General features: G+C 36.6%; 2 protein-coding genes across 5 annotated transcripts in view; one reads left to right on the plus strand and one right to left on the minus strand.

Annotated features, from left to right (window-relative positions):
- Positions 1–14,726, minus strand: part of CCDC181 (coiled-coil domain containing 181) — a 47,736-nt gene extending 33,010 nt beyond the window's left edge. For both annotated transcript variants that reach the window (XM_067728580.1, XM_067728577.1), the window contains exons 1-2: positions 14,481–14,726; positions 14,089–14,201 (exon numbers count right to left, since the gene is read on the minus strand). The gene's annotated coding sequence lies outside the window, so the exon portion shown is untranslated. The remainder of the gene's footprint in view (positions 1–14,088; positions 14,202–14,480) is intronic.
- Positions 1–22,547, plus strand: part of LOC137219663 (putative POM121-like protein 1) — a 39,515-nt gene that overhangs the window by 3,858 nt on the left and 13,110 nt on the right. The window contains exon 2 of one of the 3 annotated variants that reach the window (XR_010941195.1): positions 10,694–14,560. The exons of 1 other annotated variant lie outside the window; for it this stretch is intronic. The gene's annotated coding sequence lies outside the window, so the exon portion shown is untranslated. Of the gene's footprint in view, positions 1–10,693; positions 14,561–22,547 lie in introns of those variants that run through there. One more of the 3 variants, XR_010941196.1, reaches the window with a different exon arrangement.

The raw sequence follows: 22,547 nt of genomic DNA on the forward strand, positions 1-22,547 counted from the left end.
ATTTAATACTAGTTATAACTATAAATTTCAAATGTCCATTCTGAAAAAAAGATCCAAGAAAGAGATAAAACTCCCCCAGTTTTCTGTCATTGTTCATTATACATGGTATAGAAATAAGTACACAAAATGAGGAAGAGAGCAGCATAAGGTTGAGCAACTCTCTTTCAATTAAAAAAAAGCACTTTGAAGGCTTTGATTTAGAAAAACCAATATTTATTTAACTTAAGTACCCAGAAGAGATTAAATAAATGCCAAGAATTAAGAAGACATGACTGTACATGTCTTCTATAAAACTGTTCAAAGTAAAACACTTTACAGACAATATGCAGATTCTGTATAGAGTCACGATATTCTAAATCATTCAACAAATATTACTCAGCCCTTAAGTGGCAGACACTGTTCTAGATACTTGGAATATATCAATGAACTATCATCTTCCCTGGAAGTCAGAGTTCCAACTATCTCAAACACCTAGAACCCAATTGCCAAAAAAAAAAAGGTGCAAAAGTCTCAGAGTCCTTTGCCTTACTTTATTCTAATAAGTTCAGATCTCTGAGTTCCCAGCCCAGAAATAGAATGTTATCATTTGAAAGGAAGGGAAAAAGAAGAGGTGAAATTTTAAGCATGTATTCTTCTGAATTTATACCTATACATTCCACCTTTAAGGCTCATTTATTTACAGAGCACAAGGGCTTTATAATGTTTACATACATGTATTTGAAATCGATACATTAACATCTGGATCTTTTGTAAATTAAAAAAGCTATTTTATAATGTAGGGAATATTTTCTTTAGGAAGTGAAAAATTCACCGCCTTTATGGAGCTCACCTTCTAGTAGGGAGAAAAGACAATAAATAATAAACATACTAAATAAGTAAATCATATTGTGTGTCAGAAGGTGAGAAATGATATATAAAACATAAAGCCAAGAAGAGAGGATCAGAAGTGTGGGGCTAGGTTGTAGTAATGGGGCTGCTATTTCAAATAACTTAGTCAAGTTAAGCCTTATTGAGGTGACATTTGATACTTTTAATAGTAGTTATACACAGATTTGATGTATAATAATATTTATCAATTACATATATATTACATATCAGATATATCTTATATCTGGATATAGTTATAATAAAAATATAGCAACTGCTGAAAAAATCAAGACATTCTTTCTGTAGTGCACTATTATTATGAGTGTGTCACAGTAAAGGCTGGAGAGCTTGAGTTTGCATATGACCCTTAGCAGCAGGACAATCCCTTTTTCAGCTTGTATGCCAGCCATAAGTACATCCCTTTAACACAAAAAAATTATTCAGCACTTGTTTCATGTGTTCAGCACTTTTGAGTGTATGCCCAGCCCCCATAAGGCAGAAGTTTCAAGGGATCTCCTGCTATGAGGCTCTAGCTTACTCAGTATGTGATTAGAAATTCTGAAATCTGGGAGAAGGATTTTATAGAAATAAATTATAAAGGGAAAGAAGCAAAATGAATCAGAGGTTAGCCTTTGAGGAAAAACAACAAACATAATTTACCTTTTAAATTATTGACAGGAAAACCCTGTGTTTATAAGTAGTGTTTTATTGCCTGATTGAATAATTACTCTTTGAAACTACCCATATGGTTAAACATTAAGTGCCATTTGCTAACCTGTCCTATAGGTCTAGCTCTTTGCAGTTTTATAGCAGAAGTTGCACTTTCTTGACTTCTAGACATACATATTTAATGTGAAAAGCAAAAAATAATTAAATATGGAAGCTAAACTACAAAGGCTCTATTTAAGGTATACAAATAGTATTGATGACTAGTGATAAGAATGACCCTGCTTATCGTCTGCTCGAGGTCAAATAATTGACTCATCAACATGAAGAAATGCACTTCATGTCACTCTGTTGTCATAAAAATACTTTTAAATTAATAATCTCTATAGTCCTTCATGTTCCACTTATATTCTTTACTATTAACATCACCCCATAGAAAGGCAAAGTACATTTTGGTTTATTGAAGGTAATATACAATTAGGCATAAAATTTTCCTGTGATTAAGTTTATACTCAACATGTTCCCAAAGGCATTTGAAGCTGCTTGCATTACCATCCTGGATACAATGAATGGTAGATATAGATGAAGCCAATGCCAGTATGCTAACACTAAGAGTCAGTTCAGTTTCTGTAACTGAGTTTTCAAATTTTAAGCAGCTAATGTAAAAATGGAAATAAAGTACACTTTCTATTTCTTAAAAGAAATCACATGTGTTCCTCAAGAAAAACCTGTTGTCCTGGCATTTATTTTTAAAATAATTTCTTTGGTGGGGTTTTTAGTAGGAGTAGTCAGTGATGAAAGGGCCAAGGCCTTCAGTAGCATTTTTATAGCAAAGGTATAGACAAGTTCCCTAAGGCTGTTCCAATTTTCTTGAGAATAATAATTTTTTAAAGCTATACTTCAAAACCATAAACTTAAAAATATTGACTTTGAATTCTTCCAACTTTTTCTCTTCACCTATGCCTGGTGAATGTCTTCTGTCTTAAAGTGACAATCCAATAGCAATGATGGCTGTCTCTCTTCGCTGGTGATGGCAATATCATTAAAGCTCATTACAAAACTTGGATATGCAAGAGTACCTATGCATTAACTGAAAATGGACTCATCTTGTCTTCTGAATCTGCGTGCAAAGAATGAATGCCTCCCAAGTACGTATATGGCCACAACCAAGAGGTTCATGTCAGCAAGCCACACTCTTCTAAAAATGTAAATCATACCCCTCTCTGACTTTCCAATGCTATTAGAATAAAATTCAAATTCCTTACCTTACTTCCAAGATTCTGCATAATTGGGCCCCATCTTACTCCTGTAATCTCACCTGCTACCACTTTGCTGCCTATTCATGATACACCAAGCACCCTGACCTCTCTGTTCCTCAAGAATGTCGAGCTCTTTTCCATCTTTGCTATTTCCTCTGCCGGGAATGCTCTTCCCCAGATATTTGCACTGCTAACTGCTTCTCATCCTTTAGGTAAGAGTGGACATTCTTGCCTTGTTTTTGATTGTAGGGAGAAAATGCCCAATTTCTTACCATTAAGTATGATGTTAGGTGTAGGTTTTTTGTAAATGTTCTTTATCAAGTTGAGGAAGTTCCTCTCTATCCTTAGTTTACTGAAAGTTTTTTTTTTTTATCGTGAATGGCTTTTGGATTTTGTCAAATGCTTTTTCTACATTAATTGATATGATCACATTATTTTTCTCTTTAGCCTGTCGATATGGTGGACTACATTAATCGATTTTTTAATGTTGAGCCACCTTGCACACCTAGAATAAATCCCACTTGTTTGTGGTGTATACTTCTTTTCACTGCTGGATTCAATTTGCTAATATTTTGTTGAGGATTTTTGCTTCTATGTTCATGAGAGACTTTAGTCTGTAGTTTTTCTTTGTTGTAAAGTCTATTTGTTTTTGGTGTTAGGGTAATGCTGGCCTCATAGAATGAGTTAGGAAGTGTTCCCTCGGCTTCTGTTTTCTGGAAGAGATTGTGGAGAATCGGCATTATTTCTTCCTTAAATATGTGGTAGAATTCACCAGTGAAACCATCCAGGCCCAGTGCTTTCTATTTTGGAAGGATATTAGTGATACAATTTCTTTAATAGTTATAGACCTATTCAGATTGTGTTTTTCAAGGAGTTCATTCATTTCATCTAAGTTATCAAATTTATGGGCCTAGAGCTATTTATGTTATTTCTTTATTATTCTTAAGTGTCCATGTAATAATCCCTCTTTCATTTCTGACATTGGTGATTAGTGTCTTCTCAGCCTGGCAAGAGGTTTATTGATTTTATTGATATCTTAACAACTGTGTTTCATTAATTTTCTCTGTTGATTTCTTGTTTTCAATTTCATTTTTTTCTGCCTTTTAAAGATTATTTATTTTCTTTGGCTTGCCTTAGGTTTAAATTGCCCTTTTTTCTTTAGTTTCTTAAAGTGGAAGTTTATATTACTGATTTTGGATCTTTCTTCTTTTCTAATATATGTCTTTAATGTTATAACCTTCTCTCTAAACATTGCTTTTGCTGCCTCCCACAACTTTTGATAAATAGTATTTTCTTTTAGTTCAAAAGATTTCTAAATTTCTCTCGAGACTTCTTTTTGACACAGGTGTTATTTAGACATGTGTCTTTTAACTCCAAATATTTGGAGGTTTTACAGTTATCTTTCTGTTATTTATTTCCAGTTTAATTTCATTGTGCTGTGAGAATATAATTTATATGATTTCTATACTTTCAAATTTGTAAACGTATGTTTTACAACTAAGAATGTGGCCTATTATGGAAGTTGTTTATTCAGGTTTGGAAAAAATATGCATTCTGCTGTTGTTTGATGGAATATTCTATAAATGTCAATTAGATCAGGTTGATAGTGGTTTTCAGGCCAACCATATCCTTACTGATTTTCTGCCTGTTTGATCTATCAATTAGTAAAAGAGGGTGTTGAATAATTTAACTATAATAGTGTATTTTTCTATTTCTCCTTTTAGTTGTCAGATTTTGATTCATATATTTCAGGGTTCTGTTGTTAAGTACATTCACACTAAGAATTGTTATGTCTTCTTGGAAAATTGGCCTCTTTATCATTATGTAATGACCCTCTTTATATCTGCTAATTGTCCTTGTTCTGAATTCAGTTTTGTCTGAAATCAATATAACTACTTCAGCTTCCTTTTAATGATTGTTAGCATGGTATATCTTTCCCCAGCCCATTGCTTCTAATCTATTCATACATGTGTCTTTAAAGTGGGTTTCTTATAAATAAGTTAGGTCTTATTTTTTATCCACTCTGACAGTCTCTTTCCTTTAATTGTTGTATTTACACCATTTACATTTAAAGCAATTATTGATATGCTTGGATGAATATCCTCCATGTTTATAATTGATTTCTATTTATTGCATTTATTCTTTGATATGTTTCCCCCCTTTTTTTCTGCCTTCTCTGGTTTTAGTTGAGCATTTTATATAATCTATGTTATCTCTTCTCTTAGGATAGGAATTATACTTCCTCAAAAAAAATTTTGGGGGCGCAGTGGTTTAGAGTCCACCTGCCGATGCAGGGGACATGGGTTCGTGCCCTGGTCCGGGAAGATCCCACATGCCGCAGAGCGGCTGGGCCCGTGAGCCATGGCCTCTGAGCCTGTGCGTCTGGAGCCTGTGCTCCGCAATGGGAGAGGCCGCAACAGTGAGAGGCCCGCGTACCGCAAAAAAAAAAAAAAAAAAAAATTTTGGTGGCTGCCCTAGAGTTTACAGTACATTTTTAACTAATCTAAAATTAATTTCAAATAACACTACTGCTTCATATGTAGTGCAGGTACCTTATAAAAGTATTCCCAGTTCCTTCCTCTGATCCTTGTGACATCGCTGTCATTCATTTTACTTATCCATATTCTATAATCACTCAATACATTGCTTCTATTATTACTTTAAACATTTTAAGGTTTAGTTTTTAATAAATTAAGATTAAATAAAAATTTATTTTACCTTTATTTATTCCTTTTCTAACATTCTTTCTTTCTTTATATAGATCCAAGTTTCTGACCTATATATCATTTTCCTTCTCCCTGAAGAACTTCTAATATTTCTTGCAGGACAGAACATTTTAATACTTCTTGCTTGCACTGAATTCTCTCAGTTTTTAATTTTCTGAGAAAGTCTTTATCCTGAACAAAAGGATAATTTTGTTGAATATAGAATTCCAGGTTGATGATTTTTTTCCTTCAATATTTTAAATATTTCACTCAACTTTCTGTGTGCTTCTATGGTTTCTGACAAGAATCTGCTGTAATTCTGTACGTAAGATTTTCCTGCCTCTGGCTTTTTCAAGGTTGTTAACTTTGTCTTTGGTTTTCTACAATTTGAATACGACATACCTTAATGTCGTTTTTACTTTCTTCGTGTTTTTTTTGTTTTGTTTTGTTTTGTTTTGTTTTGTTTTTTATCCTGCTTGGTATTCTCTGAGCTTTCTGGATATGTGGTTTGCTGTCTTTCATTAATTTTGGAAGGTTATTCGGCTATTATTACTTTGCATATTTCTTCTGCTCTATTTGTTCCTTCTCCTTCTGGTATTCCAATTACATGTATGGTACATCTTCTATAATTGTCCCACAGTTCTTAGGCATTCTATTCTTTTTTAAATTCTTTTTCCTCTTTGCCTTAAATTTTGGGAAGTTTCCATTGACCAGTCTTCAAGTTCACTGGTTCTTCTGCTGTGTCAAGAGTAGTGATGAATGCCTTTTATAGAGTCATCAGTTCTGTTACAGTGCTTTTGGTTTATAGCATTTCCTTTTGATTCTTTCTTAGAGTTTCCATATCTCTGCTTATATTACCCATCTGTTCATGCATGTTTTCTTACACTTTCCATTAGAGCCCTTAACATAATGACCATAGTTAAATTCCCAATCTGATAACTCTAATATCTCTGTCAAGCTGGGCCTGGTCCTGTTGCTTTCTTTGTCTTTTCAGACTGTTTTTTTTCTTGCATTTTAGCATGACTTGTAAATTTTTTTGTTGAAAGCTGGACATGGTATATCAGATAATAGGCACTGAAGCAGATAGGCCTTTAGTGTGAGATTTTATGTTAATATGGTTAGAAGTTGGGCTGTGTTTAATGTTTTCCATAGCTGCATGTGCCAGAGGGTTCAAATTTCTCTAGTGTCCTTCTTTTTCTTTCTCTAGTTTTTGGGCTTCCATAAGAACGCCTCCTCAGAGAGCTTGCATCTCCTTCAGCTGTAATTCACTGTTATTCTACTGGAGCCCTATTGGTATGGTGGTAAAGTATGGAAGAAGAGAATCATTCTATAATCTTATGATTAAATCTCACTCTTTCGGTGGGCCTTGGTCCCTGGGCTGTGACCTTCACAAGTGTTTGTTAGCTTCCCCCTCTATCTATTTAGGTGAGACAGAAAGGCTAGAGGGAACTGGAGTTGAAGAAATGCCTTTCCCTCACATAAGATAAGCCTCTGGGAAAGTCTTTTTCCCTGGAGATTAGGCCTTTGTTATGAAGAATGTCTAGGCTTAGATATTCACAATGGTTACTTTCTGCCTCTAGCTACAGAACTTTTTCATCTTCCCCAAATGAAAATTTGTACCTGTTAAACATTAACTCCCCATTTTTCCCTCTCCCCAACCCCTGGCAACCACCATTCTACTTTCTGACACTATGTAGCCTTTTGCATCTGGCCTCTATCACTAACATAAAGTTTTTAAAGTTCATCTGTTGTGTAGTATGCACAGTATTTTGTTCCTTTTTAACACAAGATAGTATTCATTGTGTGGCTACCATCTTTTGTTTATCCACTCCCTGGGTGATGAACATTTGGGTTGTTTCTGCTTATAATAACTATTATAATGTTGCTTTAAAAATGTGTGTAGAAGTCTTTGTGTGGGCCTATCTTTTTCATTTTTCTTGGTTAGATTTCTATGAGTGGAATTATTGGGCTGTGTGTAATTTTTAAGAAACTACCAATCTGTTTTCAAAAGTGGTTGTGCTGATACATTTCCACCAGTGATGTATGGGAATTCCAGTTTCTCTATATCCTTATCAACACTTGGTATTTTCTGCTTTTTAAATTATACCTTCCTAGAGGGTGTGCAATGGCATCTCATTTTGAAACTGCACAACTCAGATGGGGTTTGAACGCAGCCAAAACTCAGATTGGTTCTTGAACCCATGGGCTGAGACTCAAACCCACTGTCTTTTTTTTTTTTTTACGGTACGCGGACCTCTCACTGCTGTGGCCTCTCCCGTTGCGGAGCACAGGCTCCGGATGCTCAGGCTCAGCAGCCGCGGGCGGGCTGGGCTCACGGGCCCAGCCGCTCCGCGGCATGTGGGATCTTCCCGGACCAGGGCACGAACCCGTATCCCCTGCACCGGCAGGCGGACACTCAACCACTGCGCCACCAGGGAAGCCCAAACCCGCTGTCTTTTAATTGAAATTGCACACCTGGTCTCAGGACTTAATGAAGCTCAGGTTCTTTATGTCTCAGCACAGAAGGAATTCAGCGAGAGGCAAAGTGATAGGTAAGAAGTAGATTTATTGCGAGAGATACACATCCCATAGACAGAATGCAGTCTGTCTCAAATGGCTTGAGAGTGGCCCAAAATACGGTGTGGTTAGTTTGTATGGGCTGGGTAATTCCATAGGCTATCAAGTGGGAGGATTATTCCAACTATCTTGGAGAAGGGGTGGGGATTTTGAGGATTTGGGCTACCACCCACTTTTTGGCCTTTTATGGTCAGCCTCACACCTGGTCATAGCTCAGTAGCATGCTAATATATTACAATGAGCATATAATGAGGCTAAAGCTCTACTGGAAGTCACATCTTCTGTCATCTTGGACCTAGTTGGTTCTAACCAGTTTATGTTGTATCCACAATGGCTATGTCATTTTTTTAAAATGCTCCCTTCCTTCCTGTTTCAATTTGGTATTAATTTTCATTTCCTTAATGCTACTAATTTGAAGTACTTTTCATATACTTGTTAGCCATTAGTGTGTCTTCTTTGGTGATATGTCTATTCAAGTCTTTTGTCCATTTTTAAACTGGGTTATTTGTTTTAGGATTGAGTTGTAAGGATTCTTTATATATTCTGGGTACAAGTCCTTTATCAGATATTTGATTTATAAATATTTTCCCCCAGTCTGTGGCTTATCTCATCTTGCTTTTGGTTTTAGGTTTTCCTTTGTTTTTCTTCATTAATCCACCCACCAGCTCAATCTTCAGATGATTCATAAATCAGCATTACCTCTGATCCAATGGGGAATTTTTCAAGGGAGAATTGAACTCCAGAAACTACTACCTCTGGAGCCAATCTCAGCTGAGTTATAGCCCTTCTTACAGCACAGTGGCACCCATCCCAACTTGAGGCAGTGTTCTTTTCTAAATTGTTGATATTTGTACATAGCAGACAATTTAGCAGAGTATGAAATCAAACCATCAGTGGTGGATTGGCATATATTAAGAGCTTCACTAGTATATATTCTATCCCTCCCTGAGAGTAGCTCACAGATTTATCAGTAATAAAGCCAGAATTTTCTTCAGTCACTGGCTTTGAGTGCACAAGATCTAAAGCATATTTCCCAAAGATATTTCTTCCATGAATTCATATCATCTTTAGCAAAAGATATGAACCTTAGAAAAACTTAAAAATCTCCACTTTAATCAATCAATTCAATGAACATTTATAGGGTGTTGTGCTAGGTACTAAGAGACAAACAATGAACAAAACAAGTTTCTCCCCTCAAAGAGCTTAAAGTGGATATATATACATACAAATAACTGTAATACATAGCTGTATGTATATGTGGTAGCGTAGAAATATTGGAGAAGGCTGCCTATAAAAAGTGGCATTTGAGCTAATCTTCACAAATGAGTTGGATATCAAAGTCAGAAATCGGGATGAGGGCATCCCAGACACAGGGACTAATATGTGCAAAAGCATAGAATCTGAGGCTCCTGAGTAATGTCAACAACAGCAAGTATTCTGGAATAGTGTAGGATGCCGTCCTGAAACAAAGCTGGAAAATCAGGTAGGGAAAGGCTGTGAAGAGTCTTAAATTCAATCCATTAGAGGTTTATTGACCACCTACTGTTCCCAACATTGCTAGGTAATCTGAGGGAATGGTTCACAAATTTTTGTGTTTGTATTATCCCACAGTTACTATTCTATCAAAAACCATATCTTCCTCTCAATTGTAATCAAATTCTAATTTTTATGAAGACGTTAATGAATTCACAGGTACTATATCTGTCATTTATAATTAGTTTAAAAGGCATTAAATGTGCAACGTAGTGTACCTGATAGTAAATTTGTAACTGGGTATTTTTGAAAAATTAGTCTTAAAAATTATAAGGAAAATTTTAATATTTTATGATAATTTCCCAGATTGTCTATAAAGAAGGCCCACTTTTTTAGACATTGATAAAGTCTTCTCTTCACATATTTTGCTAAAGAACACTTCAGACATGTTACTATGAGACTGATTTTAACAAAATCTATTAGATGTGTATCAGCTAGTTACATATTATATTCATGTTTTTTTGTGAATCATTAGCTTTGTTTAAAAAGATGGCTTTTGTATAAGTACATTTCTGTTTTTGTGGGGGGAAAAAGGTGACTTTAAAACTGCCCCAGACAGAAAAAAAATGGCTTGTTAGGAATATGTTTTGTGTTAGTGTGAGTTACTGTTACTGTATTTGTTTATTGTAAAGGTAGTTGGTTAATATTCAGTGTACTTTACAATAAAGAGTAATAAAAACTTCTAAGTCCTGAAATTCAAGAACATCTCAATGTTGATGAAAAATTAATCAATAGATCAAGAAACAAATGGATAAACACCAAGGTCCTACTGTATAGCACAGGGAACTATATTCAGTATCTTGTAATAAACCATAATGGAAAAGAATATGAAAAAGAATCTATATTCATATGTATAACTGAATCACTTTGCTATACAGCAGAAACTAACACAATGTTGTAAATTAACTATATTTCAATAAAATAAATTTAAAAAATAAAATAAAACAAAGCAAAAAGAAAAAAAAAGGAAAGAAATGGAAAATTTTGAGCCAAATTTGATGATTATAGCCCAGGAACAGCATCTCATAAAGCTCTGAGAGGACTTCCCTGGTGGCACAGTGGTTAAGAATCCATCTGCCAGTGCAGGGGACGCGGGTTCAAGCCCTGGTCCAGGAAGATCCCACATGCCGCGGAGCAACTAAGCCCGTGAGCCACCACTACTGAGCCTGCGCTCTAGAGCCTGGGAACCACAATTACTGAGCCCACGTGCCACAACTACTGAAGCCCACATGCCTAGAGCCCATTCTCTGCAACAAGAGAAGCAACCACAATGAGAAGCCCACGCACCTCAAAGAAGAGTAGCCCCCACTTGCCACAACTAGAGGAAGCCCGCATGCAGCAATGAAGACCCACACAGCCAAAAATAAAAAAAACAAATTTATAAAACCACAACAAAAAAAATCTATTAAAAAAAAAGAAAAAGAAAACTCCGAGAACTGTTCTGCCCGTTAGAAATCAAGGCACAGTTATATAAGTTTGTTGCTACAGAGGGCTACACATTAAATAATGTATTATTGACAGTTTACACATTCTAGATCTAAGCATCATCATGGCCCCTTACAAGATCAAGAAAGAATGTTATCTTTTAAGGAGTTGTCTTGTTGATGCTAGGAGAATGTTGCTCTTTATGGTTGAGCAAGTATTTCTACCCATGGGGGAGGTTTGGTTGATGCCTAATGCAGATACACAATGCATAGTAGAGGGGGAGAGAGGAGGCCAAAGGGCAGAAAAAAAGTATCTACTTGAGATGTTAAAAAGCAACTAATTTTCAAATAGCCAATCTCTAATTCCATTACTCCTGGGCTCAAACATAAGCAGTTGTTGTTTTCTATATACCTGTTCCATAACCAGATTCAAGAATACTGACAATTACCTCATGTGACAAAAAGTTTAATTTTAAGAGTAGAAATTAATATAAATTTTGCTGTTATAATAATTGTAAAGCACAAAGATAAATAAAATACAGTAGCATTATTAATAAACAAGATTGATAAGAGGTGGCATAGAAGTAGAAATCCTATAGGCTGAGTGCTTGAAATTCGTAACTACTCTTATGCCAATCTTTATTTGGCCTAATATGGCAGTGAACTGAATTAATTTTGATGAGCAGAGAGGAAGGTGTTTTGATGGTTGCCACTCTCCTTTTTTTCTTCTCTTCCTTTTAAGGAAGCAAGAAACATGTAGAGCAAAACAAATCATTTCTGTCCCAGGCTCTAGCCCATTCACTGATTCTAGACTAACCAACTCTCAGGTAACAAGTATAAATGAATGACTTCACAAAGAATTACATAATACCTGAGTTGATGCAATAAGAGAAAGACGGTATGAAAAGATGGGGAGAAATATTGTCAATAGGATTTGCTATCCATAGACTGAGGGGAGAGTGAGAGAAAAATAGGAGTCACGAATGACTTAATGCTTTTGTTTAGCTTGTGCAAATGAAAGAATGAAATGGCACTTTACTGAGATCTAGGACAAGCAGGGTACAAATCAAGAGTTTGTTTCTCCAGTGTTGTTGTGATTAGTTAGGCAATCAAGTAGAGATGGAACTGAGCAGTTGGATATAGAGCCTGGAATTCAGAGAATAGGAAAGGGATATACATGACACACAGGGAGGGGATGTAGATGAGGAGGGAAACAAAAGTTCAGAGAAGTAAGCCTGAGAGTGTTCCAACATCTATCTAGCTGTCAGGAAGAAGAGGAAGAGCCAGTAAACAAGACCCTGGTGCAACCAGTGAGTTACAGAGAATCAAGAGAGAGTTGTGTTCCAGAAGCCAAGGGAAGGTCTTGTTTAAAGAAGGGATGTTCACTGTTTCAAATGCTGCTGACAGGCCAAATACAATGAGGACTGGGAACCACAGTTTTGACAATAGTTGTGTTTTTTTGTTTTTTTTTTCTGTGACCTTGGGCAAGTTAGTAGTGCACTTATGCTCTGGTCCCTGTTTTAAAATGGGGATGGACATCTATTAAGGCTGTTGGGAGGAATGACTAATACATGATTGGGGTATAATAGAGGTGGGGCAGGTGCGGGGTTGTTAGCAGTGACTGGTAGCAGTCCCGCTCAGCCATTGGTCGGCCGTTGGTCACAGCGGGCCCCTCCCGGAAGCAGACCACCGTTGGTGAGCAGCCATTAGGGAGCAACCCTTAGAAGGCTACCGTTAGCAGTCCCAGTCAGCCATTGGTTGGCATCGCAGTGGGCCCCTCCCACTCCCCTTCCTCTGTATAAAGGAGCCCGAATTGGGACTGAGGGAAGATTTTGTTGGGGTGGACTCTAGTCTGCCATCTTCTTGATCTGCTAGCTTTCTGATTAAAGTCATTATTCCTTGCCGCAACAGTTCGTCTCCCGGTTTATTGGCCTGTCGGTCGTGCAGCGAGCAGAGTGAGCTCAGTAACAGTTTTAGAGGAATGATGGGATCCTGAACAAAACAGAAGAGAGTAAGCAGAGACAGCAGCATTGCCAGTTCACTTCAAGGAGTATTGCTATAAAGGGAAGAGAAGAAAAGGGACAGGAGCTAGAAGGACATAGAAGTTCAAGCAGAGGAGGATTTATCATGAAGCTAATAAAGCTTACATTTCAGGGCTTCTCATCTGCACCAGCTTCTTCTATGGCCCTAGGAAGGGCCCTAACAATGTGTTTCTGTGAAAATATGTTTTTGTAAAATTTCCCAAGATAAAATATTTTAATGACAATGAACCAGTGTCTCCTTCCATTCTAGCTTCCCTCCATCAAGTGTTCTCTACTTTTGTCTGGCTGCAGACACTGCTGGTATTTGAGTAAAGGAGAGTTAAGTTAGGAATACAGGTAATTTGGGTTCATGTTTTGTTTTAACTCTGAACAACAAAAGTGTTTTCAAGTATAACAAAAACAATGATTGCATTGAATTGAGAATTACATTTCTTCTTCTCTACCACTTAAATCATGAAGAACTTGAGTGAGAAAAAATAAAACTACCTATCCAACCCTAATGTACTGTGAAAATAGAAGTACCAAGAATTGCAGATTTCTGGTCACAAAGTTATAAACCAATGCAGTTATTCTGGGCTCTAGATGCGTTAATTTTCATTTTTTGAAGAAATGTGTAATCATGTGAAGCAAAATAAATTTGAGAAAGAATGTAAGGATTTAAAACAAGAAATGCTGATAATATGAGATAATAATGAGACAGGCTGGGACCTGGAACCTGAGACCCTTTCCTCCGTCCTTGCACCTGGACAAATGTCTCCTTGAGCAACAGAATACAAAGAAACTATAAAGGACTAAAGATATCCACACACATGCACAGTCGGGACAGTTATGAACAATAGGATACAAAAGGCCAAAACCCAGCTGCTACTTCTGAGGTGCCAGGAGCAAAAGCAGGGTACTGCTGTGATCCCGGCACACAGCACCACCAGGAGGGTGGTCAGACCACCTAAGCCACGCCTCGGGCCCCACCCACAGATCAACCTCTACCCTCACCCCATTTAAGGAACCAGCTTACCCCGCCTCAGGGATTGAGCAAGTGAACCTGTTGCTTGTTTTCACTCCCTCGTGCTGCAGCAGTAGTCCTTATGAAGTCTTGCGTGAATTCCTTGTCTGGTCTCGTATCAATTTCTAGTGATTAAAGAGTCCAAGAAACCAGGTCAGTAACAGTAAGGAAGGTGACTCAGCAAAGTATGCATCCTTTTACAGTAAATGCCTACTCGGAGAACCAAACCTCTTCGTTAAATACAGTAAAATAGAAAAGAAGAAACTATCAAGAAGTTACATTTCCATTAGAATTTTTAAGACTTTCTTAAAATAACTAGACAGCCACAATTTCGTTAATGTTCATTTGAACCACTCAGTGGCAAACCAGTATCTCTGTAAAATATAGTATTGTGTGGACACTACCATTTGACTACCACTTTGTTGCAGGAAAATGGGGGGGCTCAAGAAGATGGTCATGTCCCAGGTTTCAGGCGAGTGAGTCCATGGGGCAGGCCACCAAGTGAGGGTCCTTTGCCTCCTTTAGGAAAGAATCCAAGAGCAAGCCACGGTAAAGTGAAAGCAAATTTAGAGAGATACACATTCCACAGGCAGAATGCAGTCGTCTCAGAAGTCGAGAGCAGCCCTGGGCTGAGGGTGTGGTTAGTTTTATGGGCTGAGTAATTCCATACACGAATGAGTAGGAGGAATATTCTAACTATTTTGAAGAAGGGGCAGGGATTTCCAGGACTTGGGCCGCCACCCACTTTTTGGCCTTTCATGGTCTGCCTCAGAACTGTCTTGGTGCCTGTGGGTGTGTTATTTAGCATGCTAATGTATTACAGTGAGCTTCAAGGTCTACTAGAATTTGAATCTTCCACCATCTTGGGCCTAATTGGTTCTAACTAGTTTATATAGTATCCTCAACAGCTGTGTCATTCTTTTAAAGGTTGTGCCCTGCCCCCTTTCCTCCTGTCTCAACTTGATGCACATTAAGTAGTAATAAGTGTGAAACTTTATTTCCAGAAATATTGAAATAAATTTTCCTAAACTGCTGGATTTGTATACAACACTTTCCTAGTGTAATATACAAATACATGGTCGCTCAGCCTCTCCTAGAACATGAGGGACACAGAACAGCCACTTTCACAGGGGGCCCATATTTTTGTTGCTTACTTACTCTGCTTCACATTATAGCAAGGAGCTCCAAGACTACAAACATGGAGCAGAGTCTGTAACCTTAGAGAGGTTGCTCCCAATCTCACTCTCCTTTTCGTTGTTACTCTTCTCCCTCCTTTCCTCCCAGTTCTAATCTTTTGTTTTGTACAGGCATTTGCGGGGGGCGGGGGGGGGGGGGGGGGGCGGGGAGTGAATACTAACATAAATATTTAAAAGAGCATAAAGTGAATGTCCCTTCCTACAAGTGGGCATCTTCGAGGAAATGCATTCCTGAAATCTTGATCACTACAATAGGAGCAAGAGAATAAGACATCTGCGTAGCTAGGTGAATTAATTTTGAAATTACCTTCACCTTGCAGTGGTGGGCTTCTTAAAGTGCACCAGACTCCTCCATCTGTATGACACATGTGGGTTCTCGATAACCTTACTCAAGTTGTTGCTTTTGGCGCCTCTTCCTTCCTTAGGACCCAATAGATGCATTCTTGAAACTGTTGCAAACCCACAGCTGACGTTTTCCATTTTAAGAATGTCTTTTCATTGTTTTCATTACAAAACAGCCTTTTTTTTTTTTTTTGCGGTAGTCAGACAAAAGCATAACTTCTTTTAGATGTATTTTTTCACTTCATAATGTTTTTCATCAGGAAAAAAAATGAAATCTATATTTCAATACTATCGGAGTCCAAACTAGACAACCAGGAGGTATGGATATTTTGTCTCCTTACTCTACAGGATGAAAATACCCTCACTCATTTGCCCACTATGACTGTAGGTAATTCCACACAAAATTATTTGCCAACTCTAAAAAAAAATTACAAAGAGATAAGATATTTTCATATTTTTGTATTTGTTCAGATACTTTGCAGAATTGCTGCATTAATTGTGGTTTATATTTGGGGGTTAACCAGACATTAGAGAAATTAAAAGCTTACAATAAAAGAAGGCAACTATTAGATTTCTCCTACTCAGGAGAAAATGTTTCCTTCAGGGTCTCAACTATAATTGATTTGAATTCTGGCAAGTGATGCAGAAGGATGATAGAAATACTGATCAAAATTCACAGGAAGTTGGCAATGATTCTCTCTCTGAAAAAATATTATATTTGATACACACGAAAGGCTATATATACAATATGTATGTATATTACAGTGTAATAAAAGTCACTTACCAAAATAAGAACATTACAAATATTCATGATCTACCTACACCATCTCCCTATCTTACCAAAAAAGGTAACCACTATCACAAATTTTTAGTGCTTTGTTATGTTCTTTTAAAAAAATTTGTTTACCACTTATGTATGTTGTTCTTAACCAAAACATTGTTTCATTCACTTGCTTTTGAGCTTCATTTTTTAAATGGTATAATGCAGCATGGACATGCCAGCTATTTGGTTTTTTTCTCACTGAACAGTATAATTATTTTCTAAAATTTATAAATGTTTTTTTTTCTTTTTATTTTTTTATTTTTGCGGTACGCGGGCTTCTCACTGTTGTGGCCTCTCCCGTTGCGGACCACAGGCTCCGGACGCGCAGGCTCAGTGGCCATGGCTCACGGGCCCAGCCGCTCCGTGGCATGTGGGATCTTCCCGGACTGGGGCACGAACCCGTGTCCCCTGAATCGGCAGGCGGACTCTCACCCACTGCGCCACCAGGGAAGCCCCGAAATTTATAAATGTTTTGCACATTATTATGTTTGTATTTTTGCCACTGTATAGCATTGCATTAGTACAATATATCAGAAGTTTTCTATTCGTTCTCCTGTTAATGGAATTTGGGTTATTTCATGTTTTTCTTTTTATGTTTTGTGTTTAAATTGTCATTTAACAATTTAATAATTCTTCATTTTTCTTTCATAGTTGTGATTTTATTCAATCATGTTCAGATATTATGAATAATCTGTAAACAAATCTTTAAATTTAAGTACCAAAAATCTAAAAAGTCATGTAGGCCAAGATTAGGGAGCAGTTTTCTTTAGAAGCAATTCTCTCTCTCCCTCACTATATCTATAAAATGGCTTGGAGACAGACATTAAATAGTTTGAAATATTTCAGGCATATTAAATGAATAACTGTGACTCCAAATTGCCTTTTAGTTATACTTCAAGGTATAGGATGTGAAAACTGCCCTCCTTATCAAGACAGTCAAAACCTCTCAAATAAATATCCCCACTTGTTTTGGTTGTACAAAAAAAAAAGAATAGACAGCATGTGAATTTTTCTTTTAAAAAAAGTATGTACATGCACACACAATTGGATGTGGTGGTATTCATTCCTTCCAAACATGTGATTTTAGAGCTATTTTTTAAAAACTTGCATTTACAAAGTAGGTGATAAAAATATTTTTCTGGATTGTAAAAAGGACACAGAAACCACCAAGACTTGGTAAATGATATTAATCAGACTGACGTCTCTCTCTCCTGCTAACTCTCCTCATTTCTACTTTCTTCAACGTCTGCAGGTTATTTGTCTTTAGTTTCCTGGATAGACATTTCAGCCTGTTTCCCTTTTGCTCTCTTTTTTCATTTGTAATTTTTTGGCAGATGATTTATTCTTTCTCACTGCCCTTTTGAGTTTGGTTTCAATGTCTGCAAGAATTAGTTTAGCTGAAAATCTTGCCAGTCTCCTCTAGAGCTCTTCTTTTACTGTCCCTTCAGCTAAATTGATCTTCACCTTGAGCTACTTTGGCAGTGGTTTGTGGTGGGGAGGGCAGGTGTCTGGGTGCCTATGGCCACAGCACTGTGGGAAACTTTACAAAGCCAGCTTGCATGGTTTTTGCTGCTAAAATCATTCCTGTTTTGTTTGCTTTTACTTTATTTTATTTTATTCTCTCAACTGTTTAGTAACTTATACACTCTAATTTTATTCTTTGCTATTCTTTAAACCTTACTGTGATACCTAATTTAACACAATCTCATCTAATCTGTATCTTAATATTTCTCATGAATAACATAAGGAATTTAGAATACTTCATTTCTAAATATCTCTCATAAGAGCTGTCAGCTGTGTTCTTTTATAGATGATATGTCTTTTCTCTCTGGCTGCTTTTACAATCTTCTCTTTTTCCTAAGTTAACTGCAATTTTACTACTATGTGTCTGCAAAATTCTCAGTCATATTGTAGCATATTGCCTCACCTCCATTCTATCTGCTCATTCTTTCTGAGGCTGTGATGTAAGATCTTCTCATTTCCCCCAACATATCTTAACTTCTTTTTACATCTTTAAAGGGCTGTCTCTTTACTACATACTAGATAATTTTTTAAGTTTTATTTTCCACTTCACTAATTCCCTCTTCAGCTGTGTTTAATATGCTATTTAACCTAGTTATTGAGTTTTTAAAGTGTTTTTAGTGTGAAATTTACTGAACATACAGAAAAGAACATAAAACATAAATGAAACATAAATGAAATATAATGAAATATAATGAACATAAAACATAAATGAAATATAATGAAAAATTATATTGCAAGCACACATGTATCATCTTCCAAGCCAAGAAATATAATGAACATAAAACATAAATGAAATATAATGAAAAATTATATTGCAAGCACACATGTATCATCTTCCAAGCCAAGAAATGGCTGTGTGCCCCTTAATCATACCTCTTTGCATTCCTCAGCAGTAAATACTTGCTAGACTTTTGTAGCAATCATTTCTTTGTTTTATACTTTTTTAAATCACTTTATGTATATAGATTTAATCAGTATAGTTTGCTTTTGAAAACTGGAATTGTATTGCTATATTCTTTTGTGTCTTACTTCTTTTGCTCAAAATTATGTTTATAAAATTCATAGAGGACTTCCCTGGCGGTCCAGTGCTTAATACTCCACGCTTCCCATGCAAGGGGCGTGGGTTTGATCCCTGCTCAAGGAACTAAGAGCCAACATGCCATGTTGTGTGGCTATAAATAAATATTCATTGAAATTATTTCTTGTAGCTCTGTTTTATTCATTTTCATTCCTGTGTAGTCACATTTCTATAGGAATGGAATTGCTGGGTCATAGAGGATGCAAAATCTTTGATTTTAAAGGGCCATGCCAGAATGCTATTCAAAGGGGTTGTACCAACTTACGTTGCACCAGCAATTTATGAGACATTATCCATTGAATTTTTTTTATAAATTTATTTATTTATTTTTGGCTGCATTGGGTCTTTGTTGATGCACATGGGCTTTCTCTAGTTGTGGCAAGTGGGGGCTACTCTTCGTTGCAGTGCGCGGGCTTCTCATTGCAGTGACTTCTCTTGTTGCGGAGCACAGGCTCTAGGTGCACGCGCTTCAGTAGTTGTGGCATGCAGGCTCAGTAGTTGTTGCACACGGGCTTAGTTGCTCCGTGGCATGTGGGATCTTCCTGGACCAGGGCTCGAACCTGTGTCGCCTGCATTGGCAGGCAGATTCTTAACCACTGGGCCACCAGGGGAGCCCTATCCATTGAATTTTAATTTCAGCATTTCTATTTTTAATTTCTAAAATATATCTTTAGGTTCTTTTTGAAGTCACTCTTTTCATTTTTGTTAGTCTCTTATTGTTCAATTTTGTGATTTCATCTTTTATATTTAAAATTTTATAGATATTCATTTTATACTCTGTATATGATCATTCCAAAACCTAAATCATTAGGACTCTTATCTGTTGTTTTTTCTGCCAACTCTTATTTGTGGTTGCTTATGTCTCTGGTGATTTTTAAAATAATGTATTTAATTTTTAATAACTTAATTTCTAAAATAAATATTTTATATATTTATTTGATCTGAGCATGATCTGCAACTAAGTGTCTTATTAACTACTTATGCTCTATTGTGGTTTCCTGGGGGGTGTGAGAGGATAAAAATCATGCATATGGGATTAGAGTTGACAGATATTAAGAGTAACCATTATTCCTAAAGCTTTTTTACATTTCCCAAATTTCCTACCATAAATACATAATACATAATACTCTTAAAACTGGGAAATAATGTTAAAATAACCATGGAACCAGAATACTTGCCAACCACAAATAAACTCAGCTAGTAAAATTTTATCATACATTATGAGGTAGGATTTTAGGTCACTTCTTAGGAGGCTATTTATTGAAGATTAAGGTATCTTCTCTGTGACTTTCTATTCCATAACTCTGTCAGTGCAGGGGCTTAAAAGGGAATGCTATTCTCTAGAGATTATTTTTAAATATTGTTTTTAAAATTCTAATATCAGCCAGGGATTTCTACCCATTTGGGACCACATTAGCTCCCACCTAGATCCCTGACTTAATGCTGGAGTCCTTTCTACTAGACATAGCAGGTCTTTTTTAATTAAAATGGATATGGAGGAATGGCTTTGAGTAAGTATGAAATGGTTTATACCTAAGGAAAGGAGACCAAAATGCAAAGAAAAAGTCAGGGTAGGGAGGAGAGAATCAAAAAACTATAATTGTTCATGGGATTTAATTATAAGAGTTGGAGATAAAAACAGATCTTTAAGCCAACTTGGATACTCTCTCACTACGGATACATTCTCTGGCCTACTGCCTCTTAATCAGTCAAACACAAGACACAGGCAGGAATTTCTAGATACCCTTTTCTGTCCAAGTGTTCAATCTTTAAGTACTGATCTGGAGTTCAAGGTCGACTTCTGGCAACACTCCCAGAATATGGCAGGTGGGTCCTCCAGGATTTTTGGCATCCTGCAAAGAACGATGGTCAGCTCTTGCAGTTTGAAAAATTAGAAAGAAGGGGTGGTGGCTTCCCAGCTTGGCTGGGAAGTTCTGATTCATCCACCGTATTCACTAGACATTGCATCTTTGGATTTCCATTTATTTCAGTCTTCACAAAATTCTCTTAATGGAAATTTCCATTCCCTGTTAGACTGTAAAAGGTACCTGGAACAGTTCTTTGCTCAAAAAAAGTTTTGGGAAGATGAAAGTATGAAGTTGCCTGAAAAATGGCAGAAGGTAGTGGAACAAAAGGGTGAATATGATGTTCAATAAAGTTCTTGGTGAAAATGTCTTTTATTTTTACTTAAAAACCAAAGGCACTTTTTGGCCAACCCAATAAATGGTGAGGGGGAAGGGAACTGATTTCTCAGTCCCTTATTGTGTCTGATGTGATAGGTGCTTTCACATATGTTCTTTCATTTCTTCACACAATCTTGTGAGGTAAGTATCATCCCCACTTGCCAATGAGGAAACTGAAGCTCAAGAGTGACCTCCCTAATGCATCAGAGCTTTGAGTGGCAAACCCAGTATTTTAAACTCTCTTCTACCAGCATTACTTAATGAAAAAAGTAGAGAAATTAGTCCTACTACAAGATGCTTTTTCCAGAATCAATGGAGATGATGTTCACAAATACCTTTTCCAAACTAAAACATGTTAAACAAGTAAGGTACTAAGTATGAGGATGCCATAATAAGTAAAACAAATAGATACCCAGTTTCTATCATTTGAGCATAATGCCTTGAATAAAGCATCCAGTGGACTAGAGATCATTGATAGGCATTTAAATCTTAATGTTTTACGTTGATGTACCTTTTTCAAAATAGTGAGCATTTAGCTGTTGTATTGGCAGGTGGCTATGTTGAGTCCATATCATTTGTATAATTCAATATTCATAGCGCACAAACACATCACAGGGTGTGTTTTGTAACAAAAGACAAAAATAAGGCATGGTCCCTGCTTACAGCAGGCTTACAGTCTGAAAGGCCTTAAGATACAGGGGATATAACTATAGGGAGAGAAAACTTTATCTTTAAAAAACGTTTTTGCATGAAAAATTTCCAAGTCTTTGGTGATAATCAATGAAATGCCTTAATGAAGCAGGTTTTGGAATGGGAATTAAAGAGAAGGTACCCATTTGATACTGTGAGAGAAGATTGATTCGGTTTCTAGGGTATAATGAACAAGTGATTCTCAACTAATGGCAAGAAGATGCTTCCCTGGGTATCAGAATATTTGGGGTTGGAACAAAAAGGCTATGATTTTTCAAAACAAGATGGTACCTTATGCCTTTGATTCAATTTCATTTCGTTTACTTTAAAAATCCAGTTAACACTGAAGGGAATGTAGGTCTTTTGGTTTCTAAATGGGAGAATGCTTTAAAAAAGTAAGAGGTACCAAGATGAAGACCAAGAAAAATAAACAGTACAATGTGGTGTTAGAAGAAAATTGGAAAAACAGAAATGAAAGGGAAGAGTCAAAAGTAAAGATCACAAAGCAATGGAAGAATTAACAGGATGACTCTGGGTTAGTTAGTAAAGTCAGGTGAGGGGAAGGCTTACTCTGAAATTTGTCCTAGTCGAAACAACTAAAAGATTTAAAGAAGTAATCCAAAGCTCCTAATACA

This window comes from Pseudorca crassidens, chromosome 2 (assembly GCF_039906515.1).
Source record: "Pseudorca crassidens isolate mPseCra1 chromosome 2, mPseCra1.hap1, whole genome shotgun sequence".
Lineage (NCBI taxonomy): Eukaryota > Metazoa > Chordata > Mammalia > Artiodactyla > Delphinidae > Pseudorca > Pseudorca crassidens.